Source organism: Oenanthe melanoleuca, chromosome Z (genome assembly GCF_029582105.1).
Source record: "Oenanthe melanoleuca isolate GR-GAL-2019-014 chromosome Z, OMel1.0, whole genome shotgun sequence".
Lineage (NCBI taxonomy): Eukaryota > Metazoa > Chordata > Aves > Passeriformes > Muscicapidae > Oenanthe > Oenanthe melanoleuca.
Window position 1 is genome coordinate 48,597,870 of NC_079362.1, and position 24,153 is coordinate 48,622,022.

The window sequence follows — 24,153 nt, forward strand, 5'->3', positions numbered from 1 at the left end:
ACTCTCTCCTCGTAACAGCATTGCATGAGTCCAGCTTGTGGGTAAGAGTGCCACCTATTGAGTGCCTGCCTATACTTGTCATCATCTAGCAATGAAACAAAATCTTACATACCATTTTTTATGGTGCATCTGTAAGTGACAAAAAGACAAATAATGTCTTCCCAACTAAACCCAAGACTGCTGCATATTTAGTGGGGAAAAAAAAAAATTTAAAACTGGAGAATTTAAGAAGCAGTATTACCATAACAAACACATCTTCAAATATTATTTTTCCCCTTAGAAAATCAGGAAGGGGGAAAATAAATATACAGAAAAAGGTCAAATACTTATGATAAAAAACAGTGTCTCTAATAAAAGAGCAGTTTGTTTAAAACAGTTCAGATATAGTTCAGGGTAAGTTTGTCTCCTGACTCAACCCAGTGAAGATTTTTTCCCCTCATCATATTGGTTAGTCGTTATGCTAATTAAATACTTTACTAAGCCAGGGTGTGCTAGATGTCACCTTGGAACCACTTCAAACAGTATTGAATAATATAAAAGCTGAATATAAGGCAACCACATTACAGAGTTATATTACAGAATGAGCTAGCTTTTCTTTTTTGGCAGCAAAATTGCAACGACAGTGCATGTTTTTTAAAAATTGTTGGAATCTCTAGAAAGTGAGGAAAACCAAAAAGACTTACAAGAGCACTGATGATTTTTCCGCTTTATTACACTTGCATATGAATTGCATTTTCCTGGCATCCTGAGCAATGATGACATATGAGAAACATGTATATTTTTAGAAGATTTGTATTACTCTTTACTTGGGTATATATACTGAGTTTAATCAAAAGAAATCTTACTTATGTTATATGCTGCACTTAATGGGCACTAGCTAGACAAACTAACCATTTCCTGAAATGTGCACAAAAATAATCAGAAAATAAAATTATCAGAATTTAATCAGTACATGAACACTTATCTCCAATGTGTGTACTTCATTTTAACTTTCACTGAAACAGCCTTTTTTTGCTTTCATTTTCTAAGCCATTATGCAGTAACACTTACTCTTGCTCCAGAGCAAAGTTTGTGGACACCACTTATGTTGATGACCAGTAGATTGGGAATGGGGAATAAATAAATTCCTTTAATTTAGCTGCAAACAGCACCCTGAATTAATCATATCCTCGTCCCTCTTCAGGATCAATCTATGTAAGAGCAGCAATGTGCAAGAAATGACAGACGGTGAATTCTGGTGGTGTTATTCTGCTGTCAGTGTGAGCATTGTTTCAATGAAGCAATATCAAGAGGGCAAGAAATACCTTGAGGAAGCCCTGATGGAGAGATGTGAGTGAATGAGCACGTAATTATTGCCTCCAAACGACCATAGTGGTGATCAGATAACCCCAGAGTACACAGGCAGACACAAACAGCTGTCACAAACTCCAGAGTCTAAAATATCACAACAGAGGAGATGATTTTTCCTCAGTATGCAAATATATGTTAGCACAGATAGAGATACATAGATATTTCCTGAACATAGGGATATATTTTTCTTAAAGTTACTTAAGCTAGTCTGCAATGTTCCTAGGAGATTTGCAAATCTGGCCTGTAAGCTGTGCAGTCAAAAATCCCAAAACCTAATCAGTATACTTTGTCTTCATATGCTTGCTTTATTCTCTGCTTTTCAGAAGCCAGACTCCCCCAAACTGTCTAGCAGTTCTGGGACATAGCCCTTTCTCATGCTGTAATTTGTTTTTTGGATTGATGAACAAATAATAAAATTTAATTCTGTCAGCCTTTTTTATATCTCAGGAAGGTCTGAGACTCCTTTGAAGAGGCAAGAAAATCTGCCTTCATCCAAATTGCTGAAGTCATTCTGAGGAATATTCATCTACCAAAGTCATGATAACAAGTCCCACTGGAATGGTGTGTCTAAAGGTTTGACTCCACAGTACATCCAGGATGGCAAGATCCTGCCTTTCTGTACATTTCTAGTTTCTGTATCAGTGACATTCCCCTGGATACAAGATGTATTTGTCAACTCTCCACACAACACAGATTATTCCTAGCCATCCCCACTTTCTGGATGCCATGCCGTTTATAAACTGGACACTGATATTAAGAGGATAGATTAAAGAATGGTAGGGAATATTTGTAGCACCAGAGCATTTATTGCCTCTAATACTACAGAATACATTCCTTTCTCCTGACTGAATTTTGAGCTCAGGTTTTGGCAGCAGTCACAGCAAGGTAAAAATCACAACAAGCAAGAATGTAAGGGGAAAAAGAAAGGAAAGAGAAGGAGCAGGATCATGTCAAACAAAACATGTTGTTTTAATTTAACACAAAAGTCCTTTTAAGGGCTCGGAGTAAAAAATTCGCTCCAACTAAGGATGTAAGAAAAAAATAGAAAAGTAAAAAGAAGTCAAAAAACAGGCAGCTTTATTTTAAAAGAAAGTCTTTTGAGAGTTCAAGGCCTCAGCCTCTGTTAGGGACTGCTACACAAGCTGGATGACTGCCAATATATCAGGTTGCAATAGGCCATTAGAAGAGGCTGAATATGGATAATCTTCCCTAAGGGCTGAGTAGAGTCATACTGCCTTGATTACTTTTTTTTAATTTAGATTAAAAATCCCTATAACAGTTGCCGACTAATTGGAAAAAGACTTTAAAGTAGCTTTAGGAAATTAGGTAAGAATAGTTTTTATTATTGTAGTGAGTAGCAATTGCTGCAAACCTCCTCCTCCTAAAGGATGGGAAGTCAATCATGAGAAACTCTTATCGGAACAGAAAACCAAACCTTGTCCCTTGTGAGATTTCATCCTTTGAAAGCTTGTTTTACTCTGACCATTTTATTTCAAGTCAATGTCAGGGAGCAAAACAAGTGTTGGAAAGGCCAGTCTCTTAGCAATCCATGCACACTTGTACAATGCTTTTAGAAAACAAGTTAGCTTCACATGTGGGTGACTAGCCACTGCAACCATAGGCCCAAGTTATGATTTCCTGAACTTTAACAGAAATGTTAAGACCAGTGTTTTAATTGAAGTAGAGAATGTTTCTGATTTAGTATGAGCATTCTCCCACAGTCTTGTGCTATGAATCCTAGGATTCATTTCTCTTTATCACTCCTGATTAGCAATTCATTGACCGAATAAATTGCGATACTGATTTGAACTCTGGAACTCAAAGATCAGGTACAGCATTTAAGACCACAAAAGTCATCTGACTTCTAGGAAGAAACATAAATATTAGAGTCACATGCAACCGCAGCAACACATTAATGCACAAAAGCCAGGGTGTGGAACTGCAAAGAAATTAGAGAAAATATCACAATCCAAAGTTGTTAAATGCACACATGCAATTAAAATCCACATGTTTGAGAAATAAATCAAACACTAACATGTAAAGTAAGTTAGCAGAGGCCTCTGTCCATTTTTTTCCAAGTAAATTTTCATCTGAGTGTCATGATAGCAGTGCCTCTGCCGGCACTGTCAGTTCCAAGGATTTACAAGATTTAGGCTCTGAACAATAGTGCTTTTAGTCACAACCTTAATGAGAGATTTGCAGAAGTAGCCACAGCATCCATGTGATTAATTCAGATATGCAATGCTCTCAGGAAAATACATTCTGGGGAAACAGACTGATACATTGGGATTGTTTATTTTTGCATATAAGGGGTAGGTTTTCAAGTGTCCAGCTGTCACAGCTGGGGTGACATTTTTAAAACGTTGCTGAGAGTCCATTAGCACTATTTTAACTTCTTCAATCAGATTTTTTTCTATAAATGTATCTTTACATATATACATATATGTATGCATGTATTCTTAAAAACCCGGACACAGCTCATTCATTCAGTCTGTGGACATAGATCATCATTCATATCTGCTGCCTAAAGGTTCTCTAGAACCTTCTCTCAACCCAGTATGCTCACTACCTTTATTTTTGTGCATGTCATACAGAAAAACAAAAGGCTAACTTCTCCCTCGTATTTCCAAAGAACATCTAAAGCACCTGGAGCCATATCCTAAGAAGAGACGCCAAGAAAAAATAAAGAGCGCTATGTATGTATTAAGATTGATTCTGAAATAATATAAAGTCTGTTAAGGGATTTACTGGACAAATCATAAGAGGAAGGCAAATTCTTTAGACATACTAGATTTTCAGAGCAACTTGGTCCCTGACCCAAGATAGCTATTTACAATTCTTGGCCCTTGCTGAAGGTGAATATGTCTCAGCAAATGCTGCTCAGAGTGTCCCCTATAGCTAAGCATCTGGCTCCACTGTAGACTCATCTAATAAAAAATGAGCAAATGTTCACAAATCTGGAACACATATTCAAACAGACTACAGCCAGCTTTAAAATTAAGCAATCCTCTCTTAATCTATGTTGCACATATTTTGGAAAATGCTGTGTTTCATGACAAATATTAGCCATGTCATTTGACTAAATTCAGCACTGTAGTCTCTTTGTATATTTTAGGTTATTTTTATGGTCTCTAATACCTTATATCAACAAAAATAAATTAGCCTACTTTCATACTACCACAAAATTATACTACTTCAAAAAGAAATTGCAACGAATTTAGAGAAAATTTTAAATCTCTGCAGTTAACTCCTGGATCCTTTAAAAAAAATTGTAGATTATCAGTTATTAAAGAATGATAGACAGAATCAACATGTTTAAATTCTAAGTCTTAATACTGACTAGAGGAATATTTAAAACATTGTTGCCTCTTCTGTTTCTGTCTTACAATTCAGTCTTACAATTCAGACATCAAGCATCATAAGTCTAGGGAAAAGCATCAGGGCATTTTTAATCTATAGTACCATTGCAATTACATTAAGGGAGCATTTACAGAGAGGATTTGTTTCTTAAACTTATGTATTCTAAACAGTCTTGGTCAAGCAAGATGAAATTGATGCATTTCGGAACCCATGGTAGCCCAGGAACATAATTCTCATTTTCATTCTTCTTTGAAAACATGAAGGACTTTCAGAAAAAAAAAAAATACTTGAATTAGTATGAATTGACACTGGACCCTAGACATTTCTCACCTTGCTGCATCGGATTTCAATTCTGGTGCCTAATCCATAGCCAATTAATTTTAGATAGAAAAGGAAAGGTTGATAAATGCTTAAAAATATTTTAAATGAGACATAGAATATTGTAGAAGTATAAATATTTAGAAGCATAAATGATATGTGGTTTTGAATCATGACACTCTCATGCCCAGGGTCCCCAAGAAGTAAGGAAGGATTTCTAAATAAAAAAATATTCCTCAAAAGCCAGTAACAACATTCTTATATGTTGCTGTTCTACAAATATCTCTAAGAAATCAAAAGTCACAAAGTCTTTGAAAGGAAGGAATGGGAGGCTCCTACCACTAGCTGATTTTAAGCCCATTTATTTCTGTGTACAGCTATGAGTCATTGCAAGCAGAATAATCCAGAAATTTCAGCAGGTTACGCACCTCAGTTGGTTTGGTGTGGTGCTTACTAGGAGGAATGGTCCTCCAGGACAGTCCCACTCCTGAGACAGTGCCTACAAAGTGGCCTCCAACACTGGTCAACTTTACTGCACCATGATAGGATGTATTTTGGACATATTTCCAGTTCCTTCTATAGTCCATTAAGACACTCTCATTTTCTTCAGTTGTAAAAAAAGCTTTCACTAGTTTTCTTCTTTCCAGTTCCTGCATAGAGGTGGAGTCTGGTTACCTGGGTAACAGAAACACAAAATCAGATAAAAAAATCAGAATTTGTTTGGCTTCCTGATTAGGCTATTCAAGAGCAAGGGGTGTCTTACACATAAATAGGCTTCTGCACAAAGTCACTAACCATGAAATAATGGATACCACATTAGGTATACAAGTAAAAACTGAAAGAAGAAAACATAAAGTAGTCATGTAAGACAAAATCACAGAATATGGTTAGAAGTTCCTAGGATAATTCAGGGTGTCTTAGGTTTTGGGAGGTCTCCCAACCAAGTTCAGCTTGCTGCCTGCCAGGACCCAGTGCCATCTCACCAATGCTTCTGCCCAGCCTCTGTCCTAACCTGCATCCTTGAAAAACTCTGCCTTCTCAGGACAGAGCTCGGACAATACTCATGTTGAATTTTATAGCACCCCTGTCAGCCCCTTTCTCCTCTGCTCCTACAACTTTTGAATGGCAGACCAGCCCTTAAGTAAACCAACCAGTTCTCCTCATTGTCATCTTCAAACTTGACCTGTTGCCTTTTTCCCAATCTGGAAATGAAACTTGACATAATTTTAGTTAGGAGATAATATAAAAGAGGCTCTTTAATGAAGGCCTTCAGAACCAGTTATAGAAAGATGTCTACAAAATCCCACCCTTGCAGGGATGGATATGCATTTATAGGTTTTAGGAAATCAGCGTAATTGGTTAAAAGCACCAGTTAGGAGGACAAGTGATGAGGCAATTCCACCCCAGGTCAAGCCCCTTCTCTGGAGCCCCCCTTCAGCACTATTTGTACTTTGTCTATCAGAATTTAGAATGTCTCTCAAAGAGTTGTTCTGGGACTTGGTTCCCAGAAAGAACCAAGCACAGATCTTTGTACCTCCCGGGAATTTGAGCTCTGGAATTTGTTTTGTCTTTCTGCTTAGGGAAAGGCCATGGGAAAGTACTGGGAATACTAGCTACTACTACAATAGGTGCCAGAGTTACAGATACATGTGTGAAGAATACAGAGAAAGTATAAAAGAAAACAGGCAAAACCCAAATGACATCAGAGGCATGAATCCTCCATCTCCTACCCTGGATCTCTGATAGAGGTGCAGAACTAAACAAGAAGAAGCAGAACAGCTGCCAGAGCCTGTGGGACCCCAGGTGATACCCATCTCCACAAAGGACATAGCCCATTAACCATGACCCTCCAAGCCATACCATTCCATGGGAGAGGTTGTGGTGTACAGGCCCATACAGCCTAGTAATGGCTCTCTAAATTATGCCAGTGGTGCTTCAAGGAAATAATAATGCGGAAAAATAGCACTTGCACTACTACCGTTTCTTAGCTTTAGCATCTAGAAACAAAGTAGTTTCAATACTTGAAGGAGTGCTTGGTGGAATTTTATTTTCTGTATATTTTCAGTTTCTGAATGCATCTAAGAATAAATCCTATAGTGTCATTATGTATTGTGTGCGGGGAAAATATCTTCTCTTGTTGTAAACATCCTGCCAAATAATGTCATTTTCTCCTCTTCATTCTATTGCAGGAAAGTGTGACTAATCAGTCCCTGTTCACTTCCTTCTCATCCTTCTTGGATTTATCTAGTACCCCCAGTCATTTTTCCTCCCAGACTTAGGAAGCCTAGTCTGTTTAATCTATCCTCATGTGGAAATGAATAGAACATAGTTGTCATCTTTCTCCCTTTCTAGTTTTATTGTCCTTTCTGAGATGCTCTAAGGAGAGCTGTGCTTAGTATTAATGATACCAAGCACATCTTGGACTTGGGGCATAATGATGCTTTCTGGTTTTCTCTAATTTTCTTTCATAGTAAGTCCTAAGAGTTGATTTTCATTTTTACTGTCTCTGGGTATTAGACTGATGTTTTCATAGAAATAAACACAATGCCTCCACAATCTTCCTTCTGAACAGTAATAGTTCATTTAGAGTCCATCCCTGGGAATGTATACAGCCTGTGTACATATAGGTAGTGGGTTTTTTCCCAGATGCATTACTTTTGTGGAACAGAATTTATGTTTTATTTTACTGAGTGGCTCAGTATTGTGACATCCTTCAGCACTGGCACAATCAGCTTGCATTTAACTTATCTGAATGTTATACTACCAGCAAATATTTTTACCTCTCTCTCTCTCAATACTTATCCACTTTCCCAATAATTTTAGTGAATATGTGAATTAACAATATTTCATTTTCATTTCACTCTTAATGTTACAACACCTGAAAGTTATTTCTTTTTTTGCTAATAGTAGGAGGAAGAGGAGGAGCAGTACTAGGAGTAATATAAATATTGTTGTTGCGACATTTATATAAAAACCACAAGATCTTGTTTGGCTATATAATCTCCATCTATAAGGAATTCTAATAGATTTTCAGGGCATGACCTAGTTCTTCAGACACCATATTGAGTGTCTCCCACCATGTAATACTTATGCATATTACTGTGTCTGTATTATGGCTCTCTCCAGAATGTCCAGTACAGAAGTCAAACGTACTCATCTCTTGTACTCAGATCTCCTATGAGTCCTTTCCTAAAGACAAGTTTCATATTTTTCAGATTTGACTCTTCTGGTCTCAGGGTCATTTTAAATAGTAAATTGTGTACCACAGTTCATAGGGCAGCAATTTTGTTCTGATTGCCTTTGTAACTCTTCATGAAATATAATTTGATCATGACAATTTATGGCCATTCAATTGCCTTTATTGAAACTCCTCTACTGCAGAGTGTTGTGATGGATTCTGAACCTTTACCTCACCATGCTTGAAACCTCTCCCAGCTTAATACAACCTTGCACTTCAGATGAATACTGTCTAGCCCATCATCTGCTCTTCAGATAAATAGTTGATGAAATGAACAGGCCTGTAACCACAACAAGTTCCTGATGTAACTCACTTGAGAAGATTTTCTACATTGATAGTCAGCCTTCAATAACCACTGCCACCATCACAATTGTAATTGGGCATCTACCTCCTTCAGGAACATAGACAGTTATCATCTCTGTCTTCAAGTATTTGACAATAGCAGTCAAAGCTATCCAGAAGGATATAGTATATTTTAGTTTGGATTCTCAGTTGTGGCTTTTAGAGTCTTGTTACTGAAGGCAAAAGAGCTGGAGGATCTGAGCTCTGCATATTTGACTGTAGTCAGGGATATTTGCTACATATACACATTTAAAGAGACATCTAGACACAGATTCATTGCTCTAAATATCTGTCTGTCTTTGTTAGTTCTTCTTTTGGCCTCTATGGTACTCCTGATGCTTAGTAAATGACTGCCTTCAAGTGCCTGCCTTGACAACTGAGCTCTATATAACAACCGCCAGCAAAACTCAAGTTGAATCAAGGGGCTGCCTGAATAATTTATACAAGTGTTACTTTTACAACTTCAACACATTTACAACTAAATCCAATACAGATGAGCTGCTATATAACAGTCTATCCATGGCAAATTGGGCCAGAGAGAGCGTACAAGTCCATGACATAAAAAAAAAACAAAGAATGAAAGTACAGCAACTGAATTTTACTGGTGCTGAATTTATATTTTCTACTTATATATAGATTCCAACAAAATATGAAAATACCAAAAATGGTTTATCTTAACAACAACATAGGTTTGTCCAGGTGAAAGGCTTTAGCCCACCTTCATCTAGACCTTTTTTCCTGGATTATGCAGGTTACAATTAGAATTACTGAATTTAAGAATATATTGACTAAATACTTGTTAGATGTGGTCTTTTTTAGGTGGCAATGAAAAATATTACGCTTAAACTGGCATCATTTGTTTCCAGTGGAACCATTCTCAATTAAAAGGACTTAGGCAAACTGTTGGTTTGCCTATGTCATTTTCCAGGCTGCACATACCTTTTAATTCTTTCTAATAATGTAACACTAATTATAACCAAAGTAATGAAATTGAATTAAATTTCCATTGTTTAATTTACCTCATTTGATATATACAAGGTAAGATATTATTTTGTAATTCATATATGCAGATCCAGACAGTAATTAAAATAAAGGGAGGGAGAGAGGAAGGAAGGAAGGAAGGAAGGAAGGAAGGAAGGAAGGAAGGAAGGAAGGAAGGAAGGAAGGAAGGAAGGAAGGAAGGAAGGAAGGAAGGAAGGAAGGAAGGAAGGAAGGAAGGAAGGAAGGAAGGAAGGAAGGAAGGAAGGAAGGAAGGAAGGAAGGAAGGAAGGAAGGAAGGAAGGAAGGAAGGAAGGAAGGAAGGAAGGAAGGAAGGAAGGAAGGACTGGTAACATTGGATAAAGAGAAGGCTGAGGTACTCAACAACACTTTTGCCTCAGGCTCCAAAGCAAGCTCTCTTCTCACACCTCTTGAGAAGATGGAAAGGAGGATGAGGATTGAAGGAACAAAGTTTCTTCCTATGTAAGTAAAGATCCTGTTCATGACTACCTGAGAAACCTGAAAGTACATAAATCTTTGGGGCCTGACAAAATGCATCCCAGAGTCCTGAGGGAATAGCTAATGTAACTGCCAAGCCACACTCCAAGATATCTGAAAAGCCTTTGCAAGTCAAGTGAAGTCCCAGGTGGCTGCAAAAGGGGAAGCATTGCACTCATCTTTTAAAAGGATAGAAATGAGGACCTACTGGGAGCTACTGACCTGTCAGCCTCACCTCTGTGTCTGGGAAGATCATGGAACTGATCGTCCCAAGGCTGTGCTAAGGCACAGGTAGGACAGGAAGGTGGTTTTGGACAGCCAGCACAGCTGAACCAAGGGCAGGTCCTTCTGTGATGGAGGGTCTGCGTGAGTGGACAAGGGAAGGGTGACAGATGTCGTTTATATGGACTTCTGTAAAGCCTTTGACACAGGCCCCCAGGATATCCTTCTCCCTTCGAGTGGAGAGAGGGGAACTTCATGGGTGGACTGTTAGATGGATAAGAAAGTGGTTAGATAGGGTAGTGGTCACATAGGGTAGTGGTCAATGGCTCAGAGTCCTGATGGACAAGAGGGACATGGGGTGTCCTTATTGTCCATAGGGGGACCAGAGTTATTTATACTTTCATTAATGACATAAACAAGGAGACTGAGTGCCCCCTAAACAAATTTGCAGACGACATCAAGCTGTGTGGAAGGATAGGATGCTATTCAGAGGGACCTGGACAAGCTAGAGAAAAGGGAGTCTCATGAGGTCAGCCAGGGGCCAGGACAGCCCATGGTATTAACAAAGGCTGGGGATGAACAGATCAGAGCAGCCCTGCCCAGAAGGACTTGGGGGTGCTGGTGGGTGAGAGGCTGGACATGACCCAGCCATGGGCACTCACAGCCCAGAAACCCAAACGTGTCCTGGGCTGCATCCAGAGCAGTGTGGGCAGCAGGGCCAGGGAGGGGATTCTGCCCCTCTGCTCTGCTCTGGTGAGACCCCACCTGCAGTGCTGCACCCAGCTCTGGGGTCCCTGCACAGGAAGGACATGGACCTGTTGGAGGGAGTCCAGAGGAGGCCAAAAGGCTGCTCAAAGGGCTGGACCACCTCTCTTATGAGGAAAGGCTGAGAGACTTGGAATTGCTCAGCCTGGGAAAGAGAATGCATCAGAATGATTTAATTAATTGTAGCTTCCCATTGCCTAAAGGAAGCCTACACAAAAGGGGGAAAGGGACTATTTATAGGAGGGAATAGTTTGAAACTGAGAGTAGGTCTAGAGTAGGTATTACAAAGATAGCCTTTACTGTGAGGGCAGTGAGGCGCTAGAACGCATTGCTTAGCGAGGGTGTGGGTGTCCCATCCTGGAAGGCGAGGCTGGAAATGGCTCTGAGTAACTGGTCCAGTGGAAGACATCCCTGCCCAGCAGCAGGTGGGGTATGACTAAACAATCTTTAGGACCTCTTCCAACCCAAGCCGTTCTATGGTAATATACCATTTATTTTGAAAGCTGCATTTTCCTTAATGTAGCAACAGCATAAATGTGAGTAGGGGTTGTCATCTTAACCATAGTGTAAGGTAGTAGAAGCTGTGTAAATTGCTAGTTATTTGTGTAAGTGTAATTAAAGATGAATCATAAGGTGAAATATATAATCAAAAGAAAAACTACTACTAGTTTTACAGCGTAAAAAAAAAGAGCAACACCTAGTACTTGTCTCACTTTCATTTTCTGGATGGAATATTGCCATTAATAACAGTCATGCTACCCCCTACTGAAAATTTTAATTGCGTTGGTAATATTGTCATTAAAAGGACATTTTGGATTCTTTACTGAAAGTTCAAGTAAGAAACTCTTACAAGTTTAAGATGAAGGATCTACAATACCTAATGAGTATGCCTTATTAAATGACCATAATTCCAACAAGAGGAGGAATTAAGGAACTCACATATAAACTGTTCACTTAATTTCACTTCATTATCTGGGTTACATATAGTTTAGGAGTATATCTGAGGTTAGGTCTGATGACATATATACAAAGCCACAATGTTCATAGATGTACCTGAACAGTCACAGTGACAACCATGGACAACTCTGGAGTATTTTAACTGCATGTCCTCACTTTACTCATTCAATGTGGTTGTCAAAGGAGCTGCAAGGAAGACTGTATAAATCAGAAGGGTTTTTTACTCAGCTAATTTGGGCAACATTTTTGTTCTCATCTTTGCAACCTTTAAGCAGAAGAAGCATTCAACAGAATCTCAATTTAAAGAGATTAAAGCAACAGAGTAGAGATTTGAAAAAGGCCTTATTAGTGCTTTATTCAGAATTTAGAAAGCAGCATGAGACAGTTCACAAATATTTTCACAAAATTTAACGTTTACTTTGAAGATAAACACTATATGTAATAGTGCCACCTGGTGACTGAATTATGTCAAACACAATTAAATAAGCCTATTAACTTGATTAACTATTCATTAATAGGGTCCCAGCATTCCTGAATAGAATGACATAAGTCCAAACAATTAGCAATCTATTGTCAAGGTGCTATGGTTCAAAGCTTTATTTCAAATTTGACAAATTTCAAGATAAAAGCTCTTTCTGAAAGCTGGAAGTACCTATAATACTGAGTAACTCAGCGCAGCCGAAGGGTACTTAGCAGTATGTTAAAAAATTTTTGCCTAAGTGAGTCTACAAGATTTTAACTTGACAGAACTAGTTTATATTTTAGATGTAATTGTAAAGTGTAACTGATCATATTTGCTCCAGAACAAATACAGAGTAATTCATTTAGCATTGATTCAGACATGTCCGTGCTTTAAGTGACAATCCATCTTTTCCACAACAGAAACAATGAGTATTGGCTGAGAAGTCTTCAATTAAAAAAAATAATTAGCTTTTCTAAAACTCTGTTCTATTTTAGGTATTTTCAGTTAAGGAACTTAGAAGCAACCATCCACAAAAGTCTCACTAATAATTGTTCCTGATTAACACAAGAACATCAATAAAAAAGATAATTGAACACTTTTTTTTTAATTAAAATAATCAAGTCAAGGAAAACAGCATACGTGACAGATTGCTTGTGTAAAAATAATTGACTCATTAATCTTAACCATATGAACATGTTCACATTAGCAGGGTCAGCTCCTAGAAAGGATAGAACTGTAGCTGCATATTCACAAAGGTGTGAAGTTGAAGTTACCCCAACTGCACAAAATCTTTCCTTAGAAACTTAATGGGAGCTTTAGAGATAGCTTTAGATAGCTATCCCATGCCAAAAGCAGAGAAACTTTCAGTGACTCTCAAATCCTAGGATACAGATTAAAAACCTTTTTAGCAAAGAAATACCCTTCCAGCATACTAAACTATCAAACAAAGGTGTTTGAGTCACTGATTGTGGTCTCTATATACAGAAATATAACCTTAACCTCAGTGCAAAGGTATGTGTTAAAGCCTTTTCTTGGTGATATGGTAACTAACTAAATAGCTCCAGAGTTGAATTGGGTTAATGTAAAAGGCTTAACACTTGCAGAAAAGATTGATAACACCATCTGAGACTACATAGATACTCAGGAAAAGTTGAAATTGGTCCCTGTGTTGATTACACATCATGCGCATTTATATGTATATATGTGTACATACATACAAACATCTGTGGCTGTGCACCACCATAATAATGGTGCTGGCAGCACCTGTAAAAGGCCACAAGCTTTGCCTTAAGCTTACAGTTCAGGGCTTTGTTTAAATTTCATTTAGCCTTCCTGGAGATTTATTTTATTTCAGCAGAAACAGCAATCACCTAATGACCAGGCAACTATTGTTGTATGCTTTGTCCAGCTTTGAAAGTAAATAGCTATCACTAACTATGCAGAGCTATGTGTTTAGTAGATAAAAGCAGTAATAATGTTGTTAATCTTTATGGAGACAGATAACTGTGACTTAGAAAGAAACAAAGCACAGATAAGCAGTGGAGTCAGATGGCATCAGGGGCCTTCAAAGCCCAAGCACAGTGCAGTATCAGATGCCCTGGGCTACGGGCAGCTAACCAGTCATTCCTGGTCACCTTGGGAGCCTGGCAAAACCATTTCTCATGGTAATAAAGAGAAAAAGGGACAAATATCCAAACAAGAGTGAAACATACCTTGTATGGCTTTACATTGACTTGCAGATTAGTAAAGGAAAAGCAAGTTGCAGAGTGTATTGCTAAGCATAAAATTGGCCACTAGTATATCCTAGGTAGACAAGAAAAACCGCTAAGATCAACTTCTCCTTTCCCCCTGCAAATAGCTTATGATACTGAACCATACCCCAAAGTCCTGAGACTGAAGCTACAAGTAACCTTAGGGCCCAGGAGGTTGGTGAAAGGCTGAGCACATCACCTGAAGTGTAGTCTTCAGGACTTTGTGCCATTTTAACTACATGTGTTTTGATCTGTAAGCTCTGGTTACATGACAGTATCATTGCAACTGGGCTAATAACATTCTTCAGTTAAACCATTAAGGTTTTCGTTAGACTAAAAATGGATTATTGCCTTTCTGCTGCAAAAGAATTGTGTAAAAAGCCTGCAGCATTTATAAGGGCTGTTTTGTAACCCAGGTAAGATAGATATGTAGTACTTTGGTTTGGTTATTTGATGCAGAGGCTGGCAGAAGAGGACAGCATGTCTGTGGCAAAATGCTGCTGCAGAGTGTCTGCCATTCTGAAGCGCCTCAGTTCTTTCAGTACTGGAATTTCAGCCTTAAGAGAGTTCAGAAGTTACAGCTATACATTTCCAAGTTGCTGCTTGATTGGACCTACATGGGGCATTTTCACTTGTCCTCTGTGCTACTGGACCATAAGATTTCTGCACATGAAAGTCAGCTATAGTGATTGCACTGCCAATAATAATATACTATAATAAAATGGGATGCAAATAAGTGCTTGGAGCCCAGCCAGCTGCTGTAAATCTCAGCTAAGCTGAGAGGACAGCTCCTTGAAACTATCCAAGCTAAAACAATTGATGGCAGTTGAAGATCTGGGTCAGCATGTTATAGAATAAGGAACTATCTCCGCTTTGATTATTTTGAGAATAATTGTTCAGATAAGCTTATTACTCTGATCTTCTCAAACATCTGCCTTTTCAGTGTCCGTGATTGCCATCTCTTAATTCTCTTTCAATTTTTTAGTTCAGAGAGCACGTTAGCTCATTAAAGCCTACATTATTTTCTTAATATACTGCAGGGTTTCCCCCAGAATCAATATGGTCTATCAAGTACCATGTCTTTCACTAGGGACTGTAAATCAAAAGGCAAGCCTCAGCCATCCAAGCACATTTTTCTAGAGCAATATAAATAGTTTCTCTTTAAAGAAGTACAAATAAAATTGTATTGTGTCTTATGTCTTAATCAATGAAAGTTATCAGGCATTTTCATGCCTCCCACTAAAAAATTAATATACACATAACAACTGTGACTAGTGTCTGTATATGACTTAACCATTTCAGCATAGTTTTAAGAATACTCCTTATTTCTTTTCTAGATGAGGCCTTCATAAACAATCTTTATACATGACTTTTCTAATAGTGTCCTTTTAATGCTTATGGAAATAGTCTCTATGACCAGAGCCAGTGAAAAAACTGGAAATATTCAGGCTTTGGACGCCACAATTTAAACAACCCAACTGACAAGGTTGGATTTCAAAATATAATTAACTAATGATCTTTCTAAATATTTCTTCTTTTTCTCATACCCTATTCCAAACCAAGGAAAGCAATTTGCATCTCAGTTTTAAACTATCTGGAGTCATTAGGCGATTACTCAATCAACTGCAACTTCTTATATGGAAATAAATAAAATTAATGTTTGAGAAATACATTGAAGGGAAAGAAAGCCACAAAACTAATTTGTGGGGACTAGAGGACAGCTACACTGCAAATGCAAACATCAAATTCTACAAAATCAAGTAGGTTCACTTTTAAGTTATATTCAGAAAAGGAAAAAAAGTATTCCAATGGAGCTTAGACCAAAAAGGAGCACATTTTCCTGCAGCTGAGAGATCTAAGGAAGGAACACATCATGTCTCATTCAGAAAGAGATTTGTAAGGTTTTTTTCACTGTGGGCAGTAACTTAACAGTGTAGAATTTAAGCAAAACAATTTTATGAGAAAGAAATACTGGAATCATGAGAGAGATATTTTTGGTATTTGTCTTGAAGGAAGGCATTAACTAAGCAAAACACATATGCACGCACACACACTCTCTCTCTCAAAGTATCCTAATGTGAGTTACTAATACTCTTCTTTATCCACATGTATTTTCATATCAGTTAAATGACATACATGTTTTCCTCACTTTCTTTTCCACATATATTCTAATAAAATTCATAATTTTTGGTGTACTGCAGTCATCCTCAGTTTGTCCTTTTTCAAATTCACTGGCATATAAACACAACCAGTGGTTTTAAAAAGAAAACAGTTAGCTAGCTGACAGAGAAGGGACTGTGAGATTGACAGATGTATTAAACAAACCTGTGAGAAGCTCTCAGAGTATTGAAGTTTTACCTTGAAATCTAAATAGAAAGTTAAAAAAAGTTATTCAATGTATTGTCTTCTATGAAGATACAGTTATATCACTTATAGATGCAAGGTCCACTGAGGAAGGTCTGAGAAGCAAAAGATAGAGGAGGAGAGGGGCTGTGGAGTTTGTCATGGCAACTGTGTCTAGACATGTATTTAAACCCATCTTTGAGATGTCCCCATTCACCAACATTCCCAAATGTAGAGCTCTTTTCTACGGCTCTGGTGATTTTCTTCCAGACATTTTATAAAAATAAGTATTCATGAGACTATTTTCCCCTAAAGCTGTTTTTCATTGTTGAGCAGGTCAGATTTCCACTCAGCAGCTCTCAGCTCTACAACCATGTGGACTTGCCAAGACACAGGCCTAGTGACCTCTACCTGCCCTCTGCTGCCTAGAGCTCACAGAGCAGTGATTTTCTTCATAGAGTGTCTTGAGCTGATATGATGTCATTTCCTTTTAATCTTTCATTCCCTGAGTTGTAGAAACACCAGGTTGTAGCTGCATAGACATAGAGGGTAAAAAAAACAACCCAGAGCTTCAGTTAGTATTCCTAATTTTCCCCTGCTAACATAAAATGAAGAGTAAATTTTCCATTAATTTCCTAGTTTCCCATGATGTTTGATTTATAGCATGATTTACAGTACTGAGGTATTTTTACAACAAAACAAAAAAAAATATTGATGAACAAAATGCATATTACTCTACAATAAATTTACTCATTCTTTATTTCACTGTAGCCCACCCTTGCACTTTTACTTCCAAATTCTCTTTGAAATTGATTCTTACTAAATTAAGAAGAGAGTGTAATGAAAGTCAAATATATTTATGCTGAAGTCCCTTTATATTCTGTTTCTCTTACAGATTTCATGTTTTGTCTTTCTCTTTATCTCCTTCCAAGTCCTGGAAATTGTTTTATCCTCCAAAATGGACATATCTGGGACCTGAAGAAAAGCAGTAAGAAGAAAACAGAGAATATTATTTTCTCATGAGACCTCTTTTCCCTTCTCAATGACTTTTCCTGTTATTGTATGTCATTATCAAAAGGAGCCAAAAAATTCAGTACTGTTATTTTTTAAATAACCTCTTCAGATTATCATCAGAATGATAACCAAAATTTTTGACAGAATTTCAGAACCAAACATGATTGATGCTCACTACATTTTTTTGTGTGTATGCATGTATATTAAACTAATGGAAGAAGATGAAGAACCTGCATGTGACAGGGAAAAACTAGAAGGCAAGTCCCCTAGATATTTGTAAAAGTACAGAATCATTTTGTTTCCATATAGTTATGTCTCACAAATATTTTCTGTTTTCTGTTTCATAGCAGTACTACATCCTTCAAGCTTGCAAAATCCTTCATGTACTGATTCAGATATAACAAGAGCAACTAACTGAAATAGAACAAGAGGCACTTGATGAAACTGGTAGAATAGCAGAGTAGAACTGATGACAGTATGCACTTTTCACAAGAATGAACCTCCAGAACATGTGGCCAAAGGAGGCAGAGATGAGTATAACAGCATGTTAAGAAGGATGTCAAATTCACTCATGAAAAAGAGATTTCAAGTCAGAATAAAGGGAGTTAATAAAGAGGTGTCTCAAAATACTTCACAGAACCACAGAATGGGTGAGGTTGGAAGGGATCACAGCAGGTCATCTGGCTTAATCTCCCTGCTCAAGCAGGGTCATCCCAGAGCACATTGTCCAGGACTGTATCCAGGCAGTTCTTGAGTATCCCCAGTGAGGGAGACTCCACCGCCTCTCTGGGCAATCTGTTTTGAATCTCAGTCACTGCATAGAAAGGAAATTCTTCCTCATGTTCGGGTGGAATTTCCTGTGCACCAATTTCTGCCCACTGCTTTTAGTCCCACTGAACACAGTAAAAAGCTTGGCATCACAGAGCAGAGCCTGGCTCCATCCTGACACCCTCACCTCAGATACTTGCAGACATTGACAAGATCCCCTATCTTGTCTTTTCTCTAGGCAGAACAGAACCAGCTCCCACTGCTTTGGCTCACAGGAGAGATGCTCAGGCCCTTCACTCATCTTTGTCCCGTCCTGCTGGACCCTCAGTGCCCTCCCTTCATCCTTTCAGGTAATTTTTCATCATAAAAGGCAAACAGCTTGTTCAAACATTCCTTACCTCCAATAAATCCATCCTGACTACCTGATCATCTTCTTGTCCTCCATCTGGATAGAAATGGCCTCCAGAATGAGGCATTCCATTACCTTTCCAAGGATTAAGCTGAAGCTGACTGGTAGTTTCCTGGGTCTTTTTTTCCTTTTTCATGCCTAGTGTATGCCCATACCTCCTTCCAGTCTTCAGGCACTTCTGATCACCACATAATTTCAAAGATGGTGAATTGCCCACCTTGGTGTCTATCAGCTCTCTCAGCACTTATGGGTGCATCCCATCAGGGCCCATGGACTTGTGAATGCCAGGTTTGCCTGATTGCAGCTCAGTCCTCCTTGAGCAAAGGAAAGTCTTCCTTCAATCCTTCCTTCTCCCTCGTCTCCTGGGTCAGAGATCCCTGAGGGCTGGTCCTGTCAGTGATGACTGATGCAGAGGCAGCATTCACTAACTCTGCCTCCTCTGTGTCCTCTGTTAACAGGGTCCCACTTCCATTTAGTAACAGGTCTACATTTTCCTTAGGGTTTCTTTTGTTCCTGAAGTATTTAAAGAAGCCCCTCCTCTTGTGCTTGACCTCCTTGACCTTACATCCTTGCTCAGATTTAATTCCAGGCAGACCTTAGTCTTCCTTGTCTCATTTCTACTTACCCTGACAACCTCCTTCTATTCATTCCAAGGGATCTGAGCCTACTTCCATCTCCTAGGTATTTTCTGCTTACTGACAGAGCAACTGACAGAAGTGTTTGTTCATCCTTATTCATTCATCACACATCTCTTTCAGTCCTTACCTAACGGCTTGTCCATTAGGATGCATCATCCCTGAGCTTGGAAGTAGGGCTTGAATATCAACCAACGCTCTTGGATCTCTCTTCCCTGCAGGGCCTGTTCCCATGAGATTCATCCAAGACCCCTGAAGAGGCAAAAGTTAGTTAATTCTGCTGTAGCCATTAAAGATTCTGGCATAGCATGAGTGACTGTTGTATCAGGAGAGAACAATTTTATTTTAAACCTCTATTAAACCTTTCCAACTTCTTCCACCTATTCCAAAGTAAAGAAGATTTGGAAAAAAACCAAAACAGCAGAATTTAGAATCGAAGGATAATTCAGGCAACAGCAGACCTGTTAGTCTGAGATCATTTAGGTAGAATATTTAGGTAGCTTTTTGAAAAGGTTATCCAATGAAATAACTCTCCTTTTAAGGAGGGAAAAGGGTATTTTTCTGATTTTATATAGTTGCTCACAATTTAATGAAGAGGATTATGTCAAAATTTTGCTTAGAGCGCCAGAAGGCTGGACCTAAAGATGCCAAAAGTTTTTGAAAAAGGAAAGCAGGACTGTTGACAAACATTTACTTTGAAAAAAATTCTATATTGGAATAAAACATGACTAAATCAAACTAGCTCATTTCCCTATCCTCTTCATTTTGGGGAGAGGATTTTTGTTAGGTTTTGTTGAGGGCCTTTCTGCTCTACTAGAAAATAAGGTAGACATCTTTATTTGGCAACATTTAGACAACACATTCAGTGTTGAGCAAATGCTTAGTTCCACTGAAGACAAAATAACATGAACTCCCAGGCAGGTGTGCATATTTTCAGGATTAAGGCCATGGTGATTTCTTTTCCCCCTGTATGCACTTATGCAAATTTTTCATTCTACTTGTGATGTGAGTCCTAAATTACTATCTAACTGCACCAGCCAGAGCAGATTAGCAATGTAGTCTGAAAGTCAATACTCCTACATTGTTCTGAGATTAAACCTCTGATTTGCAACAGATTGCAACCAAGAGGAATGAGAGAACTGGTCTTGTCAATTCATATGGCTAAGAAGGAGTCCCTCTATAAATGCTCACCATAACAGAATCATACTTGTAAAATTAGGGTAGATTACTTTAGAAGCAGAGATACAGAGATTTGGGCTATTATAGGCAGAAAGTGGACTAATTTGACAGCACTGTTAACACATGGGAAAAAGCAAAGCTGAAAGAGAGAATTCACTCATTGCAGCTTGTTTGCAAGCAGAGCCTATATAACCTTATTAATTGGGTAATCAAAACAGATTTTTTTTCACACCTTTGGCAAAGTGAAAACACAGCCATTTAACAACACAGTCTATATTGTGACTCCTTGCAGTATCTATGGAATTACATGTGGTGAATAAAAAGTAAACATTCTCATTAATCAGCACATACAGCTTCCAAATAATCTTTAATTTCCTCGGGTAAAGAGTTGTTTCAAGAGTGCTGGGCCTGCACTATGGCTGACTCTGATAGCAGCAGGAAAATTCACTGTGACCTGTATTGCTGTGGCTATATGGGGCACCACGGATGCTGCAGAACCCACCTAAAAACCTGTGGAAGTGGTGTTTTATAAGACAAACATATTAAATTGCTCAGGAGATTTTTCTAAGGCTGGCAAGCTTCAAGGAGCAGTAATAACTAAGATATTGTCCTTAAAACTGCAGGCAGAAAAGCCTTTACTGCTGCCTTGCTGCTCAGTGCTGTGGGGATGCCAGCTCCAAGCCAGCAAGTATCACCCTGCCTGACAAGCAGATCTGCATATCTCCTGATCCCCTTTTTAGGGCTAGCCCAAAGTATCCAGCAAAATGCAGCATCTTAACTTTGTCATTAGAAGTAAACAGCTCTTGGCCAGCAATACTGGCGATATTGTATAATGCCTCAAATGAAAAGCCCTAATTCAATATTTCAAACCGAGTACTGGCTTTTTGGAGATGGATGGATCCTTAAAAATCACATTTATCATGCCCTAAAGCATCAAATTCAAGGAATAGTTTTTCCTTCCAGCTTTTTATAGTGTAAAGAATAAATTGTATCTAGGAGGTTTGTAACTGTTTTTAATTCCAGCAAGTGCTTAGCTATGGGCGTATTAAGAAATGCTAGCAGAGAAAATGCTTGACATTTTCTGAGAGTGGCTCCTTAAGTTCCCAAAAAAGATGGAAGTTAAATAACCTTGCTTGTATTAGCTCACATACACTTAATTTTATGGGTTAGGATATGCATGATTAAGCCAAAGAAATTGTTATCTTCTTTTACATTTGTCATTGTAACCTCAAAGGTAAAAAGCAGTCTTCTCTTACATTACATTGGAAAGTTTAAACTCAATTTAATGTTAGGGTTAAACAGAAATGGGGATGGGGAGTGTGGGGAGGAATTACTATTACCTAGCAGCTAGTCATTTAGGCAGATTCCTCAACAGGTCTCTGAAGAGTATTTCCAGTGTGGGAAATACTTGTTTCTAGTATTAGCTGGCAATGAATGAACTAGACATTGATAGCAACGATGAACAGCAACTAATAATGCCTCGTCATTAGCATCTTAGTTCAAATCAGGGATGTTTTTGGGAAGTGATTTCAAGTTTCTCTGACTTGCAGCACTTTATTTAATAGCTCAGACCAAATACATGAACTGGATGTCTTCTGGATGAAACCAAACTAGAAGAGGGGTTCCATGGTCTTATCTAAAATTAAATTGATGATCTATTATCAAGGAAACTTTATTCTCAGTTTAATTTTATCGATACCTTCATTTTATAAATTTTCTTTTAAATATATATTTTGTTTAACAATAGATTAAGCACTTGAAGTATGCGGAAATATATGAAAGAATTTTCCTCAAATATCAGAGTTTCAACCCCTAGAAATCCTGAGGACACAGAAAATATGTCTCAACTTCATTGAACACACCAGGAAGCTCTGTACTCAGGCCAGGTCACTACCACTTTTTGCAGGAAAGCTAATATAAAGAATACATTTGTTATAGTTTCAAAATCTAATATTAATTTCCTGTAGTATTTGAAGGTCTGGTTTGCTTAGTACAATTTCTTTCAATAGAAACTGACTAGCACTTCGTAAGGTTCTTACATTCCCTCCTGCTAGTGTCTGATCACAGATGCCTGGTCATTAATTCTGTCAAGTGCTCTTCTTGTGGCACCCATGTGTCCTGACTTTATTCTAGCTTGGGTAAAGCAATGCACCTCACACTCATGGCCTGCTATTGTGGGGCTGAAGACTGCTGGCAGCTGCTTCCTGTATCCTTCATTCACTCCTTTGCAAGGAATGGTTGATGCAAATTGGCTCAAACATGAGCCAAAATCATCTCTTCCTTAAATACGTAAACTGGGCTTTGCTTTTTGGAGTACAAACCTTCATAGCTAAAGGACTGCAGGCTGAAGAACACAGTTCTGAGCCCAAAACCTGCCAGTCCAGTGTCCTCAGGAGCCCCTGTTTGACACAGGTCCCGGGCGACCTTGCGTGCAACCGTGTCGGAAGGGGCCAGAGCCGTAAGCTCGCCTCTGACGTGGCAAGGAGCCCTGCGACCACCTGAGCCGCCAGCAAGGCCCAAGGTGCAGCTTCAGCAGCACAGCATGTGAAGGGAGCAGCTGCTTTTTCGGCAGCAGCTGCAGAAGCAATAGATACGGAAGGAGCCAGTCAAGCTGCAAAAGAAGCTTCTGTTGCTTTAGCAGAAATCTGCAAGCTGATCTTTTCCTGTTTAGTGATACATGAGTAGTGGTATGGAAAAAGAATATCAAGGACATGGGGAAGAAATCACTTTAAAATCTCAAGATGTATTCCATGTCCTCTATGTCAATTTAATCTAAAAAAACATGATCTTTTTAAAACTTACTCCTAAATGAAGAGTACAGACTGTGTTTCCTCTTCTGAGGTGAGTAAACACCCTGCTCTACAGTGGGTGTTCCACACATTACTGAGACAGACAAGGCAATTCTGAGCATGGCATCTTCAGATATATTCTTCTTCTTCCCATAACCAAGACACAGAGCTTTCACACCCACTTCTCACAGTAAATACAGGAATGGAAGGTTTACGGATAAGCTTTGTATAACAACTGGAGCTCTGTTAACATTCTGTTCCTTAAGATAACATAAATTTACCAGAAAAATCTAACCAAAGGAAAAGCACAACTCCCGAAACCTCCACACACAACCAACAGGAAAAAAAGACAGGTTTGTGTTACAAGAAAATTCAGCCTTCCAAAATATATTATAGTTTTGTTTCCAGCTTCAGTCTACTCCTTTTAGGAAGTAAAAGTAAAGAGCAATGACTAGTTGACCTACAGATTTATTTTTTTTAACTAAAAAGGTAGAACATTTTCTTCATGGTCATCATTATAAATTAACTTTTGTTCATTGTAACAGATTGATGTTTAATCTTGGTTTAGGTTGAATTTGTAAATTTAAATGCAAATTAACAATTCAAGCCATTGAGTTACTCAAAGAAGCAGTCAAATAAAAGTGCAAAAAAATTTCCTCACTTCCTTGGTTTAGTCAGTTTATTTTATTCTTTCCTTCTTATCGAGACAATTTTTCTTTAAAGCCAGAAGGTATTTATTTATCAGTCATATTAAAATGTGCTCAAGTTAAGAGA